Below are 23,808 nucleotides of genomic sequence, written 5' to 3'. Positions count from 1 at the left end.
TATCCAGTACTTCTCATCAGGCTAAAGAGCACAATCCCCAGAGGAATGTGGAGAGTTGATATCTGACATCACCCAAATTCACTCCTTGCTTCGCATTCTCCCTGACAAGTCTATTCATCAGCCTGTCCACCTGCTTCAGACTCACAATTTTCTTAAGACTTGGTTTTGAAAAAGAGGCTCAACATTTCTGTTCTTTTCTGAGCCTACAGATCCATCCTTCCACTTTCACACAATGGCTCCTTTTGCATGACAGAGATGCCTGAGTTCATTATCCACAGCTGCCGCTGAATGAGATTTCATCCTTTACCTTCTCAACCAAAGCAGTTCTTCTCTTTACCTTTGTCATCTTGCAACCTCTCTGTGAGACAGATGAGGCATCTAGCATGTTCCATTTCCATAACATTTACATAGTATTAACAGAAACACAGGTCAGTACGCAAAGATGACATTGAAGAAAAGTTTGCTCACGTTTTCTAACATAACTCTCAAAGATGATAATGCCAGTGTTCTCTTGTAACAAGTTCCCTTTTCTCAGGTGAAAGAAGTGGTTTTTAACATACATTTGGGGAAGATTTTTAGGAATTACTATTTTTTAAAAAAATTCCTATTGTCAATTTGATTGGAATTGTGAAGTGACATCAATATTGTCAGGTTCAATTAAGAATCTTTAGAGCCACAATACAATATCATGCCTCCAAAGACTATGTATTATAGTATAAAAAGGAATCAAGAATAGCTTCAACGAAGTTTCTCAGACCATGTGTCTTTATCTGAAAGAATTTTGTTTTCCATATCTAGTCAATCAGAAGATCAAAGCTTTCTCCTACATTGTTTCATTATCTGTCTGTTGACCAGTACAAGCTTCAAAAAGAGAACCAAAAGGAAACTCCTTGCATCTCTCAGAGGCTATGTAATTTATTGTGGTGTGTTGTGTTGGTCTATGATTATCTTTTTTTGTTTTTCTTCTACTTTAACTTCAAAATTTTCCCTTATCGTTTCACTCAGGTTGCATTCACTCTGAGACTTGTAGCTTCCTCCTTGACTATAACTCACAAATTACTCATTACATTCTCCTTCAGTCCTCCAATTCCAGTTTCTAGCCTTGTTCCTCAGTCTTTGCCAGAATCCCAAGAGTAGTTCATTGATATTTTTAAGAAACAGCTATAAAATTAAATTTTGGTCATTACTTTCACTAATACATTTTTTTCTTCACATTTAAAAATGAAAATATATCAATCAATTCAAATAAAAATGATAAGAAGTTGAAATGAAATACTGTGATGAATTAAGAATTGAGGTGACTTTTTAAAATACTCAGAATTTTTGAATTTGCTACAAAAACTGAATAGGCATTTCCCAAGTTAAAAAAAAAAGTTGTATTATTGGGAGTTCCTGCTGTGGCATAGTGGGTTAAGAACCTGACCACAGCAGCTCAGGTCGCTGCAGAGGCATGAGTTTGATCCCAGTCCCAGTAGAGTGGGTAAAGGATTTGTATTCAGTCACTGGCCTAGGAACGTACATATGCTGGAGCCATTAAAAAAAAAAAGAAGAAGGAAAAAAAAACTTGTATAGGTTGTATTCTGATTATTCTTTTATAGGTTAGTTGGTTGCTTGGAATTTTGAAAGCATTTATATAAATTACTAAATTCAGGGAACTACTCTGGGTAAATACAGATTTTAAAAATGAGAGTCAGAGCAGACGTGGTTGTGAAGATGAAGCAATAGAACAAGGACTAGAGAGAATGAGCTAACTGGGACCTTAGAAAGACCAAAAGCACCAATGACCTAGAGTGGTGGGTGGCAGTTCACAAAGTGTGGCTGAGAGTGAACAGGGATAACTTATATTAGCATCACCATAAGTGCGTTAAAAGTACACATTCCTAGCACCCACCTCTGCTCTCTTGTTTCAGAATCTCTGGAAGTAGAACTCAAGGATTCTGCATTACAGAGAAGCTGTAATGCACAACTGAACAAACTGCACAACTGAATTCAAGAACTTTTCCATAGCTATAAAGGTATAGAAAATCAATATAGAGAACTATGAAAACAAAAGTAAATGATGTAAACCAAGGCCTGTACTTTGTATATTAAAATTCTTATATCCAGTTATTTGATTTGAATCAGGGTGCCTTGATTTATTTTGGCTGCTGGCCTAGTGGGCCAAGTTCTTTATTTTTATGTGCTGTTACTGTCAGAGAAAAGGCTAATTTGAATCTTATTGGAAATGTCTGCCTCTATCTGAGTCACAAAAGTTAAGCATGACCTTTAAGTACTTCATATTTTCTTAAAAATATGTCAGTATCATGCACTTATGTGTGTGACCAATGGGCTTATATATCACCTTCCAGGCCGGAAATAAAATCACATGTACTTTCCCTACCTATAATGAAGTAGAAAAGTGAATATTTAAACATGCAACACATTTTCTGTATTCCTACAAGAATATGCACATAGATATGAAAAAATGGAATTTTTTTTTTTTCTCCCTGGAATGAAGAGGAAAAAAAATCAGGAAAGTGAAAAGAAAAGAGTCAACTGCAGGAAAGAAGAGCAAATAAATTTCTGGGAATGTACTGTTCCTAATCCAATGTTCTCACCCAGTAATTGAGCATCATAATTACTATTAGAACAGAAATACTTCAGACCAGGCCTGAAGTCAGTGATCAGCTGCTAAGAGGAGCTGTAGTGATTAACATCACCAGGACCACAGTAATAATGGAGCAAAGCACCACATCTGTACTTTTATTGAGTGAAGCCTGGAATATTTAGACCATGTCTTTTAACATTTTACACTTGTTTAGAATTACAGATAAACATGAAATTGCAAGACTACAATTGAGGGAGAGTTGTTTAGTCAAACCTCTCATAGTTAACGTAAAATAGAATAAAACTAATTTGATCTTGATTTTCTTTTAAACCTGCCTCTCAAGAAAGTATAGATGAGTCAAGTAAAAATTACCTATGTAGGTGCAATACATAGTTTTGTCTCTTGTTCTGCCTACTACTTCCATGGACCATAACCCTTGCATATTTATTTTTCATATCTATAGAACTCATCTCTCTTATGACATGATATTTCTAAGTTAAACTAAAAAACAGAAGCACAAAGCTGAGCATAAAAACAGGAAACTTCATCTCAGTAGATTTTCTTCTAGTACACAGGATTCTGTTTTCTCATTCACAAAGATTTATGTAGTATTACCTCAAGTAGCTTGGATTCCAGTGGGGCCACTAACCTCAAAACCAGACCCTAATTTTTTATTCATAACTAAAAATACAGCTAGCTACCCCAGGAATAGAATTATTAATATAACCATCCTGTCATTCACTGACTAAAATACTTAGTGAGGGGAAAGCCTTTGTTAATTATCCTGTAAATAAACATTTAACATTTCATTGCTTTAAATGATACAATGGGGAAACATTTGTGTAGAAAGAAACCTGTTTTTACTGTTGATTGAATCCGAATTTTGTAATGTTGCCAGGCAATGGACCGGTATACTTATAGAAAAATCGAATTTAATTGGACAAATTAATTGATGAAAAACAATCCAAACTAAGCAAGTAAAAACTGGAAAATAACTTATTTTTACTGCCTACATCATAGTTGAAGCCAAAATTTTATTTAAATTATTTGTTTCTTTTATATTATAACAAATGAAAGAAAACAAAAGACAAAAAAATACTTCCTAATGACTGCTTCACTTTAGATGGGAAATGTGTATTATGTGATTAATGGCCAGTCTAATAGTGACAAATAAATAAATTAGTTGTGTCTGCAAACTATTCTGTTTCCCCGTAATGTTTTATTTCTGTAGATAGACAATACAATTGTACCTAATAATGAAAAAGTTAAAAACAATAATGATTTATTATTTTTACCAGACCACCAGAATCAAGTGTTGGATAAAGATACTAATGTGGATTCAGAATCTGATAATCTTTTAAGAAGATTAATATTGATAATACAGTTTTGATAATAATCAACCACTAAAAAAATAAGCACAGGGAACAATGTTCAACTTCTTGGGGTAGAACATGATGAAAGATAGTATGAGAAAAAGAATGTATATATATATGTATGACTAGGTCACTATGCTGTACAGCAGAAACTGCCATAGCACTGTAAATCAACTCTACTTTAATTTTTAAAAAAGCATAAGGTTAGATTAAAAGGAATCAATTTCTAGCAGGTTTATTCAATGGCTTATAAGATATTTCTAAAAATGGAAATTGTATTAAACTAGCAAAGATGCTGTCTTCATTCTTATTTTAAGGTAATGGTGGTATATTTTATTTATCTATTTTTGTCCACACCCATCCCACGTAGAAATTCCCAGGCCAGGGATCGAACCCAGGCCATAGCAGTGAGAGCCTTAACCTGCTGGGCCATACAGGAACTCTCATTAACAGTATATTCTAAAAATACTTTAACTACCTAAGAACCCTATTTTTTTCATGTTTGCATGTATGTGTGTAAGAGTGTGTAGTTCAGAAACATTTATGTATCATAGCTTTTTGTGTGACTTAACTAATATAAGTTATTCTTAAATAACCTGAAGCCAGTGGTTGTAAACTAGGAGGTATTTTGCCCCCACCAGAGGACACTTGGCAATGTTGACAGACATCTTTGGTGGCCATGACTAAGAGGGCACTATTGGTATGTAGTGAATAGGGACAAGGACTCTGCTAAACATCCTACAATACACAGGACCAGCTCCATGACAAAGCATTATCTGGCCTCAAACTGTCAACCATGCCAAGCTTCAAAAACCCTCCCCTAAATCTTCAACTTTGACCCTAATCTCCAGTAAATTCTTAGTTGAGAAAGAAGCACTTTTTAGTGGAACATAGAATGTTGCCTCCTGACAGTGCCTCTCTTACTCGGTACTGCTATGGATAATGCATTTGCACTCGTAAATGTGAATTCAGAATAAAACAAGGGCAAGTCATCATTTCAGGATAAAGTGACTAAGATGAAACTTCAATAGCCCTAAGTGTTTTAGTGCTATTTTTTTCTTTCTCTGACAATAAACATCATATTTATGCTTACTTTCTGTTTCGGTAGGTATGAAGACAGAATTCTAATGAACCATTGAATATCATAAAAAGGGAGCGAGAACAAGCACCTGGCTCAAAGGTCCACTGCCTGCTCATATAAGGCCCTCAATTCACTCTGGCAGTCTCTATAAAACAAATGAGGTGTATAGAAATGCTTTTTTTCTGGCAGTGTACCTATAACTTAAAATATTTTTCTTGAGGAAAAATAAATAAACTACATACACACATACATAGACCTCAAAACAACAAAACTCCTCTGCCCATTCTCTTGGCTAAAAAAGCGGAGCACACACATTTCAAAGTATGAAGATAATATATTTCATTACTGAATTATTTAAAGCAAATAAATCCAGAGAACAGAAAATGAAATGTGCAGGACTTCAATATAGCCAAATGTCAATGAATGATAACTAGTTAAAAGGTTGGCCTTTTAAAAAAAAATTTTTTTTTTTTTTTTGGCCATGACTGTGGCATGCAGGAGGTCCCTGACCAGGAATCAAATCTGTGCCACAGCAGCAACAATGCCAGATACTTAACCTGCTATGCCACCAGAGAACTTCCAAAAGGCCAGCCTTTTACTATGCATCAAGATCATGTTGTATTTGGCTACAACATACCCATGTATACACTTTTCTTAAAAAAAAAGTGAAGTGTGTGTTGGTAGATATTCTTTTTCTTTTCTTTTTTTTTTTTTGTCTTTTGTCTTTATAGGGCCACACCTGCGGCATATGGAGGTTCCCAGACTGGGGGTCCAATCAGAGCTGTTGCTGCCGGCCTGCGCCAGAGACACAGCAATGCCAGATCCAAGCCATGTCTTTGACCTAGACCACAGCTCATGGCAACGCTGGATCCTTAATCCAATGAGCAAGGCCAGGGATCAAAGTGGCAACCTCATGGTTCCTGGTCAGATTCATTTCCACTGTGCCACGACGGGAACTCCCAAAAGATACTCTACTTTTTAAAGTATTTCTACTTAGCCTTGGGAGTGAAGTGGTGTTAGCCTATTCTTATTAAATTTAAAAGCTTAAAAGAGCAGAATTTTAAACTCTTAAGACTTTGTTTTTCTTTTATTGCTCATCTTAAATTAAAATTTACAAGGAAAAAGATGTTGAGACTTATTTCCCTTTCTATATATACCTGTAAAGATTTTTAGGGAAAATTTCACCAAACCAGTATTTATAGATTTTATGTTTTAATTTATTTACATTCATTATATTTCAAAAATTTTATTTTTATAACCCACTTTAGGGCATAAAATGGCAACAAAAAATAAATTTAAAATTTTATAAAATTAACCAAGAGTATAGGAAAAAGGACAAATAAGAATAATGAGATGGTGGGCATTTCCATTGTGGTACAGTGGAAATGAATCTGACTAGTACCCACTGAGGATGCAGGTTCAATCCCTGGCCTCACTCAGTAGCTGTGGTGTAGGCTGCAGACACAGCTCAGATCCTGCATTGCTGTGGCTGTGGCGTAGGCTGGCAGCTACAGCTCTGATCTGACCCCTAGCCTGGGAATTTCCATTTGCTACAGGTGTGGCCCTAAAAAGAAATAATAATAATAATCAGATGGAAACAGGAGTGAAGTGCACAAAACATACACTCCTAGGGATTTTAGAAATGGCCCATTACTTGATTCTTGTTTATTTAATAATATTTTTTAAAGTTTGCTGAAGCATGCATGCACACATGCGAGAGAGAGAGAGAGAGAGAGAGAGAGAGAGAGAGAGAGAGAGAGAGAGAGAGAGAGAGAGACAGAGACGTGAAGTTGCTTTTTTTTGGATTCAATTTCAGGAATATTCTATGCATGTTCACTCTCTTTGTACCCCTAGCTCTTCTACAAGCCACTAAAATGTTGGGAATGTTGCTCAAATTTCAATAAATGAAATAAATGACTACAGAATATGAGCTTGGTAAATCCCATAATTGCCTATGGTATCACAGCTTCTAATTTTACTAACACTCTAGTTTTGTCTTTTCCTTGCCCTATCTAAAAAGCCCTAATTCTGTTAATATCCCAATAATTAATTCCCTTTACCTCTTCAATGTCATGTTCCTCCATTAGCACCCACATGCTGATGACACATGCATATATTACCCCAGCACAGCTCTCTTTTCTCAGTCCAGATCAACATATTCAACTTGCCTTGTTAGTATTTGTCTTATGACCACAAGCTATCTCGCCTCATTCTTGATATCTCCCTCTGCTTCATCCTATGCATCTGATACATTGACAACACTCTATCTTCACTACCTCCATCCAAGTCCAAGATGTTATAATAGGAACTATTATAGGAACCTTCTTAACAGGCTGTCATGTAGCCATTCCGAACCTCTCTAATCTGTGAAAACAAATATGATCATACTAGCTCTCCATAAAACCTTAAATAGTGTCTCTTTGCTATTTTAGAATAAAAGCAAAACACTTTAAATGACCTAAAAGTGTTAATTTGTTCTGGAGAAAAAATTCAATCTCATTTCAAAAATCTCTCCCTGCTCTCTGTATTCCAGCCCACTTTACTTATTTCTCCCTCCTCTGTCCTACTACAGGGCCTTCGGCCATGCTGGTTTTCTCTACATGGAACATCTTTTCTCTCTTCACCGGGGTCACACCCTTTCACCATTTCATTTAGTCACAAATGCCATTTCTTCGGAAAAATTTCCTCAGAGCCTTTGACTATGCCAAACCTGACCAGGAGAGACTCCTAGAATTCCATGTTTCTCTCCTTTGTCACTGCTGATGTGGTTGAGATTTTAGGCTTGTTTGTGGAATTACCTACTTAGCATCTTTATCCCCTACGAGAATATCAAAGAGGATAGGAATCCTTTTTCCTTATTAATAGACACTCAGGTCTTATAGAGCAGTGCTTGGCACCCAGTGCACTCCCAGTAAATATTTGTCAAATGACTAAATGCAAATACTAGAGAGGGTATGGAGAAAAGGGAACCCTCCCACACAGTTGGTAGGAATGTAAATTGCTTCAATTACTATGGAGAATAGTATGGAGGGGCCTCAAAAAAATAAAAACAGAACTATCATATGATCCAGCAATCCCACTCCTGGGTATATATCTGGAGAAAATCATAATTCAAAAAGATACATGCATCCCAATGTTCATTACAGCACTATTTACAATAGCCAAGACATGGAAGTAACCTCAATGTCCACCGACAGAGGAATGGATAAAAAGATGTGATATAGATACATATTATATATATATTACATATAGATAGATAGATAGATAGATAGATAGATAGATAGATAGATTACTTAGCCATAAAAAAGAATGAAATAATGCCATTTGCAGCAACATGGATGCAATTAAAGATCATCATACTAAGTGAACTAAGTGAACCAAAGACAACGTATGATACCACTTACATGTGGAATCTAAAAAATGATACACAGGGGAAAGGTGGAGGGGAGAAGAGGGATGGGCTGGGAGCTTGAGATTGGCACATGAACACTATTGCACATTCTGTGATAACCTATATGGGAATGTAGAGGTATATGTGCTTAATTGAATCACCTTGCTGTACAGCAGAAGTTAACACATTATAAATCAACACTTCAATATTTTTTTAAAGAAATAATAAAAAATTAACTCTTTGAGATGTTGGTCCTAATTTCTGAAGCAGTGATACATTGTAGGGAAAGACACATCATTCTTACAATGGTGTGAAAGGCCAGTGCTTAAAAATTATTATAAGAAAACCACAATGATATGAAACCAATAACAAACTCTCACTTATGGAACTTTTAACTATACTATTTAGACACATTATTTTATTTAGCTGTCTCAACTGTTTTATGAGATATATGTGTTATTCCTATTTTATTTATTTTTGGCCCTGTTGTGCAGAAGCTTGATGTAGTATCTCAGTTCCCAGACCAGGGATTGAACCCTGGGCTGCAGTGGTGAAAACACTGAATCCTAACCCTTAGACCACCCTTATTCCCATTTTAAATATGAGAAAAATTTAAAAGGTTAAGAAACATGCATAGGGTCTTCCAAAATGTAAATGATAGTGCTGGGATTTGAACTTAGGTTGACAGCAATTCTAAATTACATGACTTTATATTCTCTGTTTATGTAATCTTAGTAACATTTAATTCAGGTTATTATTTGCAGGAGGAAGACGTATGCTTTTCTAATATTAATAAATCTCAGCCATTTTATAATTTTGGAGGGTCACCCCATAGAAGAGCCCTGTTCTATCTTCCACGTAAATATACAAGAGCAAAACTTTCCAATTTTCTTTTGTCACAGTATTGACTATAAGATGTAATTATTCATTGAAAGTCAGTTACTAAAATGGTCAAAAGATTTCAATATGAAAAAGCTTGTTGACAATAGCCCAAAGACATTATAGCAAGGGTCTTATGTGAAAGAGAGTCTTTACCTTAAAGATTTAAAAAAAAAAAAATCAAGAGTACAAGAACTTTGTAAGAAAACACTAAAGAATATCAATATATCAGAGTCACAAAGGTTTATTAAGAAAGGTTTATGGGAGGCAATTTTTTTCCAAATACGCAAATTCTAAAAAGAAGGGGCAGGGGTGAATCCTACCTGAAGGATAGGCATTATAAATAACTTGGAAACTGTGGGTGCTGGAAAACATTTAATTACAGAATTGCTTTTTAAATAGAATACTATTTTTGAGAACAACTTCTGCTTTAAAATGGCACAGATGAAAAAATAGAGCTGCATTTGGCTTGCAGAATATCAACCACAGAGTAAGCGTGACCTTTCCAAGAACAGTGTTTTTAGATCATGTTCACTTTTAAAAGATGAGTAAATCTTGCTTAATTCAGTGAAATTGATGTTTTTAGGAAGAACCTATTTAGGATCAAATATTTTAAAAATTCAATATTGGTTATGCACTGGGCAAATTTTCACATTAATGGCATCACATCCCCACAATGCACAAATATTCCACTGACTCTGACCCATTTATCACTGACCTCCAGAGGTTGATGGAAATAGGAGTTTTGTGTGTATTCCAAATTAAAAAAGCAATTTTCTGGTTCAAATGCTAGTTCTCTGCCTGCCTTTAAACAATACATAGCCATTTAGTGTCTAATTAATTCAGAATTGAAAGAATGCCACACAAAAAGCTCTACTTTCCATGTACAATAAAGGTAGAAACTTGAGATTTGCAAGCAATAAGAGAAATACTGCCATACTCTCAGTCATTAGCAAATAAAGGGAACACACACGTTCTTTTGTGGAAACTGGCAGATATTGGCAAATTTTCTGAAATCTCACACAAATTATTTTTATATTGGCAATCCAGTAAGAGTTTAGATATGAGGAGGGGAGAGGAAATGTCTCATTAATCGAGAATTAAACATAACTCACTAAAGGCAGGCCCGAGGCTCTCAGATATATTAAAAAATAAGGAGAAAATTCACACCTGGAAAGAATAACAAAATATAATTAAACCTTGAACAAAAGCCCCACACCCATGATGGGAGAAGGCAAGTAGGGCCCCAGATGTTAAAGGGTGCCATCCTGACTGCATAATCATGCAACTAGATACACAGTGAGAAGAGCCCTGGGAGGGGGCAGAGGGGTACATTTAGATAATCAGGTCTATCTTGGTCACTATGCCTCAGTGTCTTCATCTTTAGATGTTGATTTAAAATAGAAGAATAAACTTAAGCTTTAAAATTCCTAATTGTCGGTAGTTAACCATTGTGATGAAACGGAAATGAATCTGACTAGTATCCATGAGGATGTCGGTTGATCCCTGGCCTCACTCAGTAGGTCAGGGATCTGACATTGCCGTGAGCTGCGGTGTAGGTCACAGATGCAGCTCAGATCCCAAGTTGCTGTTGCTGTGGCATAGGCTGGCAGCTGCAGCTCTGATTCAACCCAGAGCCTGGCAACTTCCATACGCTGCAGCTGCAGCCCTAAAACACAAAAAGAAAAAAAAAAATCCTAATTTTCTGTAAGAATACTATCTGCAGAGGAAGCTAGACTTGCACTCTAAATTTATGAGTTATCATTCATGACAAGCGTTGTGATTTCCTGTAACATTGTATGTTGTAAATCTTTAGATGGCAAAAATTCTTACAAATCCTTGTTATTTTAGATTTTCTGGGAGCACAGTAGAAACAGACCAAGGACATTAGATTTGGTGAAGATATTTTATTAAGGACATTTTCTTGTATAATTAAAAAATACATGCTAATATTGTTCTCAGAAAGTGCAGTACACTAATCACAAAGGGCAACACAGCTTTATTGCCTCTATATGCTTTCTCTGCACCTCACTGTTTTAAAAATCTTCTGTTGAACCACATGAAATGTCTAATATTCATCTTTTTTTGACCTGAACAAACAGTAATTTTATATGGTATAACATGTTCTAATTTGTTTATTCTTCTGTTTGTATATATGCATGCGCATAACACAAATTAAAATGTTAACTAAATGCAGTAATCAATATGGTCTCCTAAATTATCAGAAACTTCATTAAATAAAGTAAGCTTTGACAGGCTACTTACTCTTTTTCACTGGTCTTTTCCTATTCTATGACAATAGTTTCAATCAATACTTATTCATTTATATGATCACTTTCGTAAATGCACACAGCAGGAGGGAATTTTAACATCTTCATTATTTCACAGGAGAAAGAGTTAAGTAAGTTTGTTGTTTAATGAGTCATGATTTGAAAAGAGGCTAAACTCTTCTTGGGCTTAAAAACTTGTTAGTATGTTCACATGGAAATATGTGAGGTGATGAAGGCATGTTATCTCTTATTGTATTTGAGACACAGTAGAATTTGGTTAGTTTTCCTGTCACTTCAAATACTGTAAAATTGTCAGTGATTCTGAAAGTCAATTGGCAATGCCAACACCATTGACAGTGTTTGCTGATTTCCCTCAGCCCCTCAGCCTTTACCACATCACATTTTTATCTGTACATGTGATTCATAAAGCCTTATATATTTTGCAATCAGGGTTTGAGAATTTCACTTACCTGCCTGTTTGTATTTATCTCTAAGTAGCTTGTAAAACTGTATAATTTTTCTATCTTCCCGCTCTACTTTTGTTAGCCATTCAAGTGATCAGTGCTTCCAGGGAAACTTGACCTTTGCCTAGCCCTGGAGACAAGAATCCTGATTAGGAAGATGTTCTTGGGTAACTCTCTTCTAATGCCTGTGATTGGTTTAGGAAAGTGTAGATAAGACTGGAGAAGTGCTGAGAACTTGTGGGAAAGGTGTACATACACGCACACACACACACCATGTCCTAGTCTATCTTAGGAAGTAGTTATATGAGCATATGCAAAACTACTGCACCCATCTTGTGATCACAACTAGGCAGATTTAACGACAAAAAGCATAATATGCTGAAGGTAGTAGAGAGAAGATGGCAAGATTTAAGAGAACCATCAAACCATCTGACATCTAGATTTCAGTTATACTGGCATAATAAATTTGTGATTGTTTTCTCTTTAGAGGAAATATCCTGACACAGATAAGAAGTAAGTCTTAACATTTTCCTGCCAATATTATTTTTCAAGTCTTTGGAAAAGAGCAGTATTATTACAGCTTACACAGTAAGTTTTCAGGAAATTGTCCCCGAGTATATAAATGGGAACAGAATAGACACTTTTTTAAGGCCATCTCAATCTGATGAAACTAAACCTTTACTAAATCAGTACACTTTCAAATAAATTATATATATGCAGACTATCAACCTAATGAAAATGACAGATATTCTTTGTGTTTGTGTGAATGTGTGTGTCTGTTTATATTTATTTATTTATTTATTTATTTATTTATTATGTTTTTTTTGGTTTTGTTTTGTTTTTTGTCTTTTTGCTATTTCTTGGGCCGCTCCCGCGGCATATGGAGGTTCCCAGGCTAGGGGTCGAATCGGAGCTGTAGCCACCGGCCTACGCCAGAGCCACAGCAACGCATGATCCGAGCCGCGTCTGCAACCTACACCACAGCTCACGGCAACGCCAGATCGTTAACCCACTGAGCAAGGGCAGGGACCGAACCTGCCACCTCATGGTTCCTAGTCGGATTCGTTAACCACTGCGCCACGACAGGAATTCCTGTTTTTATTTATATAAAAGTCAATAAGATGGTGAATAGTGAATTTCCTAAGTGAGTTTTTCCCCAGTATTTCTTTCCTAGCATAATTAAAGTAGGTTATAAGTTTCCTCACTTTTTGTGCGTATTTCAATACTTAGTGTGGGAGGTTCAGAAGAGTGAGGGAGAAAGAAGAGGAGGGAAGATGGAATAAAAGTTCATTTTGGAATCAGAAACTGATTAGTAAGAAGAGTAATTTTAAGCAATTCACTTTTAAAGAAACTGTCACAATCGATAACTTCCCACAGCTTGGTTCATGAACCTTAGTTTTAGTTGAACTAGTAACAGGAAACAATTAGACATCATCACCAACGTTTTCATGCCTTAATGCCAGCACAAATTAACTCCTACCACTAAAAATACTCCTTCTGTCACAATCTGTGAAGGGTATGACTTACTGCACTTAGGGCATAATTGTGTCGCCCTGCCTGCATAAAACTGACACATAAAAATCAATACTAATTAAAAAAAGATCAAAACTGTCCTCATTATCTTATTTTGCTATCTCTCCAAAATGAGGTTACCATTTATGACAGAGACACAACACAGTCTGGACTTAACCAATTCTGGCTGCCAAATAATAAAATAATAAAATGTGCATTTATTGGTTGGGTCTCATTACCTATTTCCCTAAGAACAGAGTTATTTACAGTGTAGCCTCAAAAAAGGACCACATATCTAACTACAAAGGTCATCTTGACTATCTAAGGCACTGCTGTATTTAAATTTTTTTCTATTCAACATATCTGCATTCTTTATTCCCCTCCACACTTTTCCCCCCAAAACACTGCAAATATGAGAAAAAAAATCTATCTCAGAAGTCTGGAATCATTATGCCCTATTGAATGTGTAAAATATATTTTACACCTTTATTCTATCTTGAAAATTCATTTAATTTTATCATGTTTAACATTTATTTTAACATAAAAGTAATGACACTACGTCCAAAAGTAATATTACTTACTATGGTCGCCTGGTGGCTTTGCAAATGTGTGCCTGAGGATGTGAAGTCTCATACTGCTTTTTTCGCCATTCTTTCTCCATTTTCTCCATGCTACCCGTCTTTCCGCAGGGCACTTGCAATGAAAAAAGCGGTAACAATCCCAGAAAATGTCACCATCACTGAGATAATTTACTCTGGAACCCTTATCATGTCAAACACACTGACCATCAGGAAGAGGAAATAAAAGTGTTGGAATCTCCTCTGTTCTGTTCTGTCCTGGTCTTGGTCCTGGTCCCAGCTATGCCTTGAGGCCATCTCTGAGACCTGGGACTCTCACCAAGTGATGTCAGGTATTTTATCAACATCAAAACTCATTCAAATGATTCTAGTTTTAAATAGCTGATATTCACATTCAAATAAATAGCATGACTAACTATACAAGACCCACAAACAAAAAGCCACAACTGTTTTTGTTTTTGCATTAGGAAAGTGATTTGCTATTTGAACTTGAGTGTAGGTTGGTCTCTACCTCATGTTTTGTTGCTATTTATAAAGTTTAAATATAAATGCCCTGGTTTCCTTCGAGGAATTAGTGAGCTATGTGTCTGAGGTCACTGAAATTGAAAAATGTGCATACACTCTATTAACAGACTTAATAAGGAGTTGGTAATAGAGGGAGGCAAACTAAATCTAGGGACTTGGTCAGCATTTCTTGTCAGAAAATATTTCAAATGAGACAATTTCTTGGTTCAGTAGTTTATGTTAGCTGCGAAATGGGGAAGAAAATTTGGGGGAATGTTTAAAGAAAGAGGGGAATATTTAATGAGCATTAAATATATAACAGATTTAATGTTAAGCACATTTATATCAATTACTTTTGCCAGAAACCCACTGTAAAAGGCAACTTGCAGGTGAAAAAAAAAAACCCTGCATATCAGTTATTTCGACAAATGACGAACACATTTAAAAAAATTTGAACCTGTTTGATTCAACTGTCACATGATCCCTAAAAAGCCCACTACAGTATTATCCTTTGCATTGTTTCTTTATTGATAAAACAACCCTAAAATTCCTTTTGTTATTAAATACTAATACACCTTGAGAAAAGTGAGAAATGACTATTTTATACTGAATTTTATTCAATAGCAAAGATTTACGCAGGAAATTTTCAGAAAATTACACTTTTGTGAAAGACTGTAGACAAACGGAAACAAATAATCTTCTCCCTCACAGAATCACCATATAGTAACTAGTCTGGAACCTCTTTTTAGCTCATGGTTGTCCTGAAATCAGAGCCAACACAAAACTGGAGTCCTTATAGACACTGTAACTGAGGAGCTGGAATTCTCACCCACATTTAGACTCTCCTTCCACGTGTTATTTTTGTTTTCACATCTTTCGAGAACATTTATGGACCAGTCAAGACCTGAGCCATACAATTTTAAAGTACTACTTACAAGCTATGTCTTTATAGTCACTAATTTATAATAATAATAAAATTATTGTTATAGAAAGAGATGATAATATAAATGTATCATGGTCTCCAGTACTTTAAGACAGAATAACATTGTAATCATGATATCAGAGTCTGCAGTACTCTGATTAAGAGAGAATAACATTTTAATAATGAATCTTAGGATAATATATGTAAAAACAGGAAATATCCAATTTAGAAAGCAAAAAGTATAAACAGCATGTAAGGGGCGGGGGCAAGGCTTGGAGACCTTTCTCACAGGAATTCATCTCCCCAAATAGGACTAACTGGTTATATCAGGAAATGTTTTACTTCTAATAATAATAACAACAGTAATGATAATACCAGAAGACAATATTATTAATAATCACAACTGTAATTTCTTGAGAATTTATTAAAGTTGAAGCACTACGCTCTGCACTTGCTATACATTTCCATTGACCTTTGTAAACTAGTCTTCTCCATTTTATAGAAGAACAAATTGAAGTCTAGATAGTTAAATGACTTCCCTAAAGCAAAATCTAAATAGAGAAGTATTACCATAATCTAAAGCACAAGGCTGTTAGATTATGAATACATATTCATAATGATACGATTATAGTTATGAAAATGAAAAACTACTGTTCTTTTCTTGCAAAATAAATACACTCAGCACAGAATGTTAAAAGCAGCATGGAATAGTGCAGGATAAAATTAGTTTTCTATCAAAATTATTGCCATAAAAGCATACAGGGAGTTTTTCCCAAATCAAAGGGTTTTAACTAAATCATAACTTTCTGACTGAATCATTTGACATTTCTCTATTCACTGCTTTGTGCATCTCATCTTGTCCTCTCAATGAAAAGCAACTATGAGCAGTCACTCCTCAACTGAATATGTGGCTGGAAGGCATGCAGCACCATGGTTAATTAGACAGGCCTCAGAATCCAACCAGCATGATGGAATCTGAGCTCCATCACTTGCTAGCTCTGCAACTTTGAGCAAGATACTAAATCCCTTTAAATCGTTGTTACTTACCCATAAAATCAACTTGATAATGGTATCTACATGAAACTGTTATTGCTAGGATTAAATGCAGTAATGCAATTGAAGGGCCAGCATAGTATGTGGTACATGGCAAATTCTCAGTAAATCATATATGTTTGTACATTTATGGCTGCCCTTCTTGGAGTCAAAAGGAACTGCCTTAACACTTTCCTCCACAGATGAAATTGCTAATAAATGCCTTCCATTACTTTCATTTCCTTTTCTTCATTTTTCTATTTCCATTAAGGACCTCAAACTAACTGGACCATGGCCTTCCTTCTTTCTATCTTGGCATAGTCTAGCATGTCTTGGTTCACCAAGGGGTTAACAGATGTGCTGGGACATATGGTGATAGCTAAGAAACATCTAGGCAAGAAGACAGGTTCCTCTCCTCTCACTGTGAATGGGACCCCCTAGCCCAGCCACCTCCCTGCTCAGATCACAAGAGTATTCAGCAGTGACTAAAAGCCAAAGGAGCCCATTCAGTTTCACACCACAGCTTGTATTCTTGGCATGAAAAGTTATAATTTGACTTTGCCATAGATACATTGATATGCTAGTTGACAATGTTCTAACTATGGTTGTTGTGCAATACTACCTGCCTCAGGAATATTAAGGATTAAAGAGACTTCCACAAGCTCATTGTATCAATGAAAAAATGATGTCTGAGTATCAAGCAATTAGTTCACAAAGGCACTTCTGAAACACAGTCCACTCATAGTCTGGGGGCTGGCTTTCCTTTTCTGTTGTTGGCTGGGACCTCACTGGCCACTAGAGGGTTGCTATGCATCATCTCCCTTATCAGAAGCTCTTAATGCTCTGTACTGAAATAACTGCATTTTAAGGGCAGGACCATATTGTCCTCCACTTCTACAGTATCTGCAGAGAGTGTCTAGAAATGAGAAAGACCATTTCAAGAGCTGATCAATATCCTGCTGGGGAAGATAGATGAAGGTAGTGGGTTGAAAACAGAATTAAAAAAAAAAAAAAAGCAGATATGGGGATTGGCTGAACACTCCAGTTAAATTCCTTAACCCGTTCAGGGTGGCCAGAAATTGCTCACACTGCTGTTTAAAGCCCAGGAAAGTGGGAGTTCCCTCGTGGCTTAGTGGGTTAAGGATCCAGCATTGTCGAGTCACTGTTGTAGCACAGGTTTGATCCCTGGCCCCGGGATTTGCACATCCCACAGGCATGGCCACAATATAATTATAATAAAGCAGGGAGAGTGAATTCCAGGAAGTGTACTGAAGTGTACAAATAGACCCCACCCATGGACTTCTCTCTGTTCAGAGAAGATTATTAGATTAAGCAAGACAGAGGCCGGCACTAGAGGGTGTGCAATAGATCATTTAGGTTGCACAGGAATCAGAAAAAGATGACCATAGCTCAGAAGTGGCCTTATACTCAGGCCTCTTTCAAGTTAATTTCATCTCACTCCCAAGCCAATCTAGCTGGGAATTCCAAGTTTGATTCCAACATCAAGCCAATGAGGCCATACCTAACTTGGGATCTGAGCCACGTCTGCAACCTACACCACAGCTCACAGCAACTCTGGATCCTTAACCCACTGAGCAAGGCCAGGGATCAAACCCGCAACCTCATGGTTCCTAGTCGGATTTGTTAACCACTGAGCCACGATGGGAACTCCTCAATAACTCTTCTTGAGGCAAGTTAAGATTCTGTTTCCTCAAGTAATTTTTTCTACTTCACCATTCATGAATGTGCTCTTCCACATGGGTAATAATAATAACACCACCAATCATCACCTGTGTCCTGGCTGCTGCTGGGCACCATTACCTCTACTATGACCACATACAGCCTCTTTTTCTTTTTTTGGCTGCATGCATGGTATGTGGAAGTTCCTGGGTCAGGGAACAAACCCATGCCATAGCAGCTACCCAAGCCACTATAATGATGACACCGCATTCTTAACCTGCTATGCCATAAAGAAATCCAGCCTCCTATTTTGAACTGTACCTACCATGTACTATACATGATATTAAATATTTCACAAGCATTATTTCACTTAATTTCAAAGACATCATCAGCTAGGCACTGCCTTTACTGATAGATAAAGAAACAGAGGTTTGTTAGGGGTTGGTGGATGTCAGAGATCATTCAACTAGTAACACAACCAAGACTAGAATCTATGTTTCTTAAACTCCAAAGGCTCTACTTTCACCCGGCACCTTATCCTGGCCCTGTAAAAAGACCTTACTCAACTACTCCTGGAAATACCACAGGCCTCCTTTGGCATTGATGAGGTTGAGTGACAAGTGTGCTTATGCATTACTGTACAGCTAATATCTCTATGAATAAAACGCCTATTTGATTTCATTTAACCTCAAAAGAATCTGATTACCAAATAACCATTGAAGAATTATTGGCAATTATGTTCTGTAATTATGATTCCTGTTAATGACATTAGTGTGCAGCCTTTCATATTTAGTCTTATTAATTAATCCCTGTAAGCACAGAAAGTTATAATCAATACAACAAAGGCACCATGGTAAATTATAAATAATCCCCAAATCCCTCAAACAGTTTTCAAGGCTTTTTCAGCTTCCTTGTTTGGGACACGTTTAGTTTGGGAGCTGGAAAAATCTGTAGTAATTGATAGCTCCTCACCCGGAATCACCTATTTCACTAATGTGCCTAATTAGGCAAATGCTTAAAATTGGAGTCCCAACTGCCACTGACAACTATAAATTTCTATAAGGCAATAAAAATACTCAACTGGCTGAGTTAAGAGACCCCCCAAATCAGATACACAACTTTTCATTTCTCTGAGGAATATATTGCTTCAGATAATACCTATTGTCAGTGAGTGTCTGGTTTAAGTTTTGCAGAAGTTCATACAGCAAGTATGTCTAATGCCGAAGTCCAACAAAGAAAGCTTCCTGACAGCTCAATCTCACAGACAGACAAGATAACCAGGCCTACTGACAGTGATGCTAGGAACTGATGCTTTATGAAAAAGCTGGTCTCTGTATCTTAAGTTTTTCAAAATCCCCCACCCATCCTCAGATTTTCTTTCACTTATCTGGATCAAACATCTAAGTTGATATACATCAGATTTATAAAATGGTTATTTATGTATTATACCTGAGACAGCCACTCCTACTGTTGTCCAAAGATGCTACAAGCTGCCTTAAAAGTAGTCCATTCCAAGAAGATGTGGCATAACAATTCATTCTGCCTTGTTGGCTTCTGACCCTTATCTATGTTATACTCTAGAAGCCAATGAATTCCATTATTTTTGTCACGGAGAGTAAAGGGTCAGAACTTGATCCCAGTTGGTGCTCTACATCCTTTCCTGATTCCATTTTTGTTCTGGACAATTTCCCAGGAGGTAGTACATAATCCTTGGCAGCTGCCTAGCCTCAGAGACAATTTGGGAGGAGGAAACATAGGCTCACAAGAAATAAAATATCTCTAACAAAGCATCATTGCATCAATATAAAAAGAATATGGTTATCTTTAAAGGATTTATAAAGAGGAATAACATGACAATTTTAGACTGAATATAAATTTGTTCCTTCAGATAAATATCTGCTGGTGGAGTAATCAATCTAACTGGCCATATAGAAGAGTTAATTTGTAAAATTATAATATTTAATATCTGGAAGCCATCTTTCCATCTGAAGGTCATCTGAAGCCAACTTTCCATTCTACAAATGAGGGAGCTGAGATTCAGAAAGAGTAAGGAACACGTCCAAGGTTACCCAGTAAATCAATGGTTGAAATAGAATTGTAACAGAGACATCTTAACCACACCATCCACTACTACTCAAACTAAAAGGTTAGTTCAGTTGTGAAAGTTTGTAAGAGAGAATGATATTGTTCACAATCCTATATTTATGGTTTTAAAATGAAAGACCTTACCTAATATCACTGACAGTCATTGTTAGCATAGGTCTTCCATATTGACAATATGCAAAATTAAGATCTGATAGACATTGGGAACATGACTTACACTGCCATAAATTGGAAAAGGAGATCTTACCAGATACTGCAATTCATATCCTACCATCAGCAAGTTTTATACAAATTAAAATAATAATAGTGATAGTAATGATAGAAGCCTATACTGTTTTAAGGTCAAATTTCTTTCTTTTTTTTTTTTTTTTTGCCTTTCAGGGCTGCACCCAAAGTATATGGAGGTTCCCAGGCTAGGGGTTGAATCGGAGCTACAGCTGCCAGCCACAGCCACAGCAACGTAGGATCCAAGCATCTTCAACCTACACCACAGCTCACGGCAACGCTGGATCCCAGACCCACTAAGGCCAGGAATTGAAGCCGCATCCTCATGGATACTAGTCAGATTCGTTTCTGCTGTGCCATGATGGGAACTCCATCAGATTTCTTTCTTAGAGCTCTTATCTGACAACCCATCACTTTTTAACTTGTTTTCTTTTCTTTGGGGGGGGTTCCCTAGAAATTTTGTTGGTTTGTTTCAGTTATTTACTATTAAGTAAAAATTATAAAATTTCACTTAAAAATTGACTGTTCTTTTCTTATAGGTGGCTCACTAGATGTGGAAAAACATAAAAAAAAAAAAAGGAAAGTGAAGGCAAGGCAAGGAAAACCAAAGCACTTCTTTCCTGCCTGGCAAGTCTAAAAGTCAATGAATTCCATGATTTTTGGAAATTTGAGTTCCTGACTGCTTTAATGTTTTCTTATTCTAGTGCCAAAATTCCTATGCAAGTTTTTCTAACTACCACCAAAGAGCCTATGCAAGTACTAATTAGCTGGCCTAAGTGAATGTAGATTTCCTTGAAATTAAAACCAATTTTCAGAGCCATGGAGAGTGACTTCTGTGTTACTACCTGGGTTATTAGGGCAAGTTCAACCCTGAATTCCTCAGGTTTGAGTTCTGACCTGACAGGAAACTGATATATGCCAACAACAGCGATTATAAAAATGATGTCATGCTCAGAAAGGAGGCTTATGTACACAAAAATGTGATGGAGGAACTGAAAATAATAACTGATGAAAATGAAATTCCCAAGGATGATGCTTTGTGGCCTCCTCCTGACCCAGGGAGCCAAAATAAGCTTGAAATCATCATTGGAGATGAACGTATTTCTTTCACAACATCAAAAATTGGTTCCCTCATTGATGTCAATCAACCCAAGAATCCAGAGAGCTTATGAGTATTATATTATCATGCTCAGGACCTGAAGTGTTTGGTCTTCAGTCTGATTGGAATAGGCTTCAAGATTAAGCCAACCTAGACTGAATACTGGTATGGACACAAGCGGCGGTAGGAGTAGTCGCTTTTCATTACCATTATCAGGACACTCTTGTGTATATCTGGGCAATATTTTTTGTAAACGATAAATGATGGTCTTTAATAAATAAGTAGCAAAAAGTAAGTTTCACCTATTAGCTTCAAAGGGAATAAGACATAAATGTTCAGAACATCATACTCAACAACTATGTTTATTAAAGCAAAATACAGAATGATACATATTAACAACAAAGATATATATTCCCTCATGAATAATGCTTATGGGACTGGCCCTTTCTTTGTTATATTTGCTTTTTATTAATAGCTTTCTATACAATAAGAACACACTTTGAGAAAATAGGACAAAGAAGACATTCTGATTTAAGAAGAGGGTGAAAGGAAGAGGTGGCAGTGGCACAGGTGGCACCTAAGGTCTACTTGAAAGTTTTGAGAGATAGGTCACTTGTGCAAAGCTAGGCCAGTGAAAGCCTTAATTTGAATGTAATAGCTCCCATGGCTGGCTTAATCATAATATTAATAGAGCTGTTTTCATAGCTTTGAATAAATAAGAGTTTATTGCTTGAATATTTAGTCCATTGAACACTACTGTATCCACTTGCAATTGTAAATGGATAAATAAATTTGTATTTTCCCTTGAAGTAGGACTGAGTTAGCAAAGTGTGCTCTCTTAAAGAAAGAATTCTCTAGGGTCTGATTCCATATTCTCCCAAAGTAGGGCTTGTACAGACACTAGGGGAAATAAACTTCCAAGTGATAGCAGCAAAACTGACTATGGAAGTCAAACTGCCTTGCATGCAAATTAATAAAAGTTTGCCTGAGAAGATGAAAGAAGCTGCAGTTCTCAGAGCAGAAATAGGCTCCACCTTACTTACCATCTTTTGTAAATACAGGGCTTGTGACAGCATATGATCAATGTCCTCTGAGTGTACAAAGGTATGGAAAAGCCTGTGTAATCCCCAGTTTTAATGATTCTTTAGAGTGGAAGAATCTCTCCTCAGCCTTCTAACAGCCTACTTGCTCTTGGCCAAAAAGGAGAGGAAAAAATAACCAGACAATTCAATGAGCCATTTTCCAGATGTAGGGATGAACTCAGAACATAACTTAAGCAAAACCTTCTGCAAATGTCACTTCTCCGGGATGCTTAAGAGAAGGGCCCATCAGACCTGTTCTGAAGGTTAAAGCCATGCACACTCTCAATCACATAGCATGGTGCCTGGCAAATATTAATAAGAACTAGGAAATAGTTACTATTGAAATTCAACCCAGCCTGTTCAATTCAGAATAGTTACCCTGAGCACAGAAGCTCTTAAAGCACTGGTTTATACAGAGGTTGGTACAAGTGCTGATTCAGACTCAAGCAGCCCCTTTTAGCATCATTAGTCCAACTGAATTATTTTACAAAGTAAGCCAAAAACTCAGATAAACTAACATACTCAAGAAACAACAATTCTTTGGCCTACCTATCATCCCCTTTTGTATAACTATTCCTTACCTCCAAGGTTCACAATGCTTAGCCTTCTGATGTGTAAATATACCACACAGGGCATTAACCTCTGCCAATGGAAATAAAACTGTAATTGATTTGGTTCTGTGATTATTTAACATATAAACATGTGCTCATTGAGAAAAATGATGTCTGGACAACTGACATTGTATTTCTGCCAAATACCAAGCTGATGTTCATAAAATCTTACTGGAGAGCACCCAATGCTAACTACAGGATTTCAAACTGCTGATTTGCAGAGATGAAGCATGAAGCAATCTACATTGTGTAGCTAATCAGAATTCCCATCCTTACCCATGCTCTGAAAAGAAGCCTAAATTTTTTATTTGGAAGCCATTTTAAAAAGCTTTCATTAATTTAAATTTCAGAACAGATTTCTCCCCATTATGTGTATTCAATGAAAGCCCTGTTAAATACAACACCATGATAAAAG

The 23,808-nt window shown here is 36.4% G+C and overlaps 1 protein-coding gene and 1 pseudogene across 1 annotated transcript in view; one reads left to right on the top strand and one right to left on the bottom strand.

Moving 5' to 3' along the window:
* NRXN1 (neurexin 1) overlaps positions 1 to 23,808 on the bottom strand; it is a 1,110,288-nt gene that overhangs the window by 800,130 nt on the left and 286,350 nt on the right. The gene's annotated exons all lie outside the window — the stretch shown is intronic.
* LOC125126906 (protein mago nashi homolog) lies at positions 21,432 to 21,854 on the top strand (annotated as a pseudogene).

Source organism: Phacochoerus africanus, chromosome 5 (assembly GCF_016906955.1).
Source record: "Phacochoerus africanus isolate WHEZ1 chromosome 5, ROS_Pafr_v1, whole genome shotgun sequence".
Lineage (NCBI taxonomy): Eukaryota > Metazoa > Chordata > Mammalia > Artiodactyla > Suidae > Phacochoerus > Phacochoerus africanus.
Note: the sequence above shows the minus strand (reverse complement) of the source record. Positions and strands in the feature narration are given on the sequence as shown.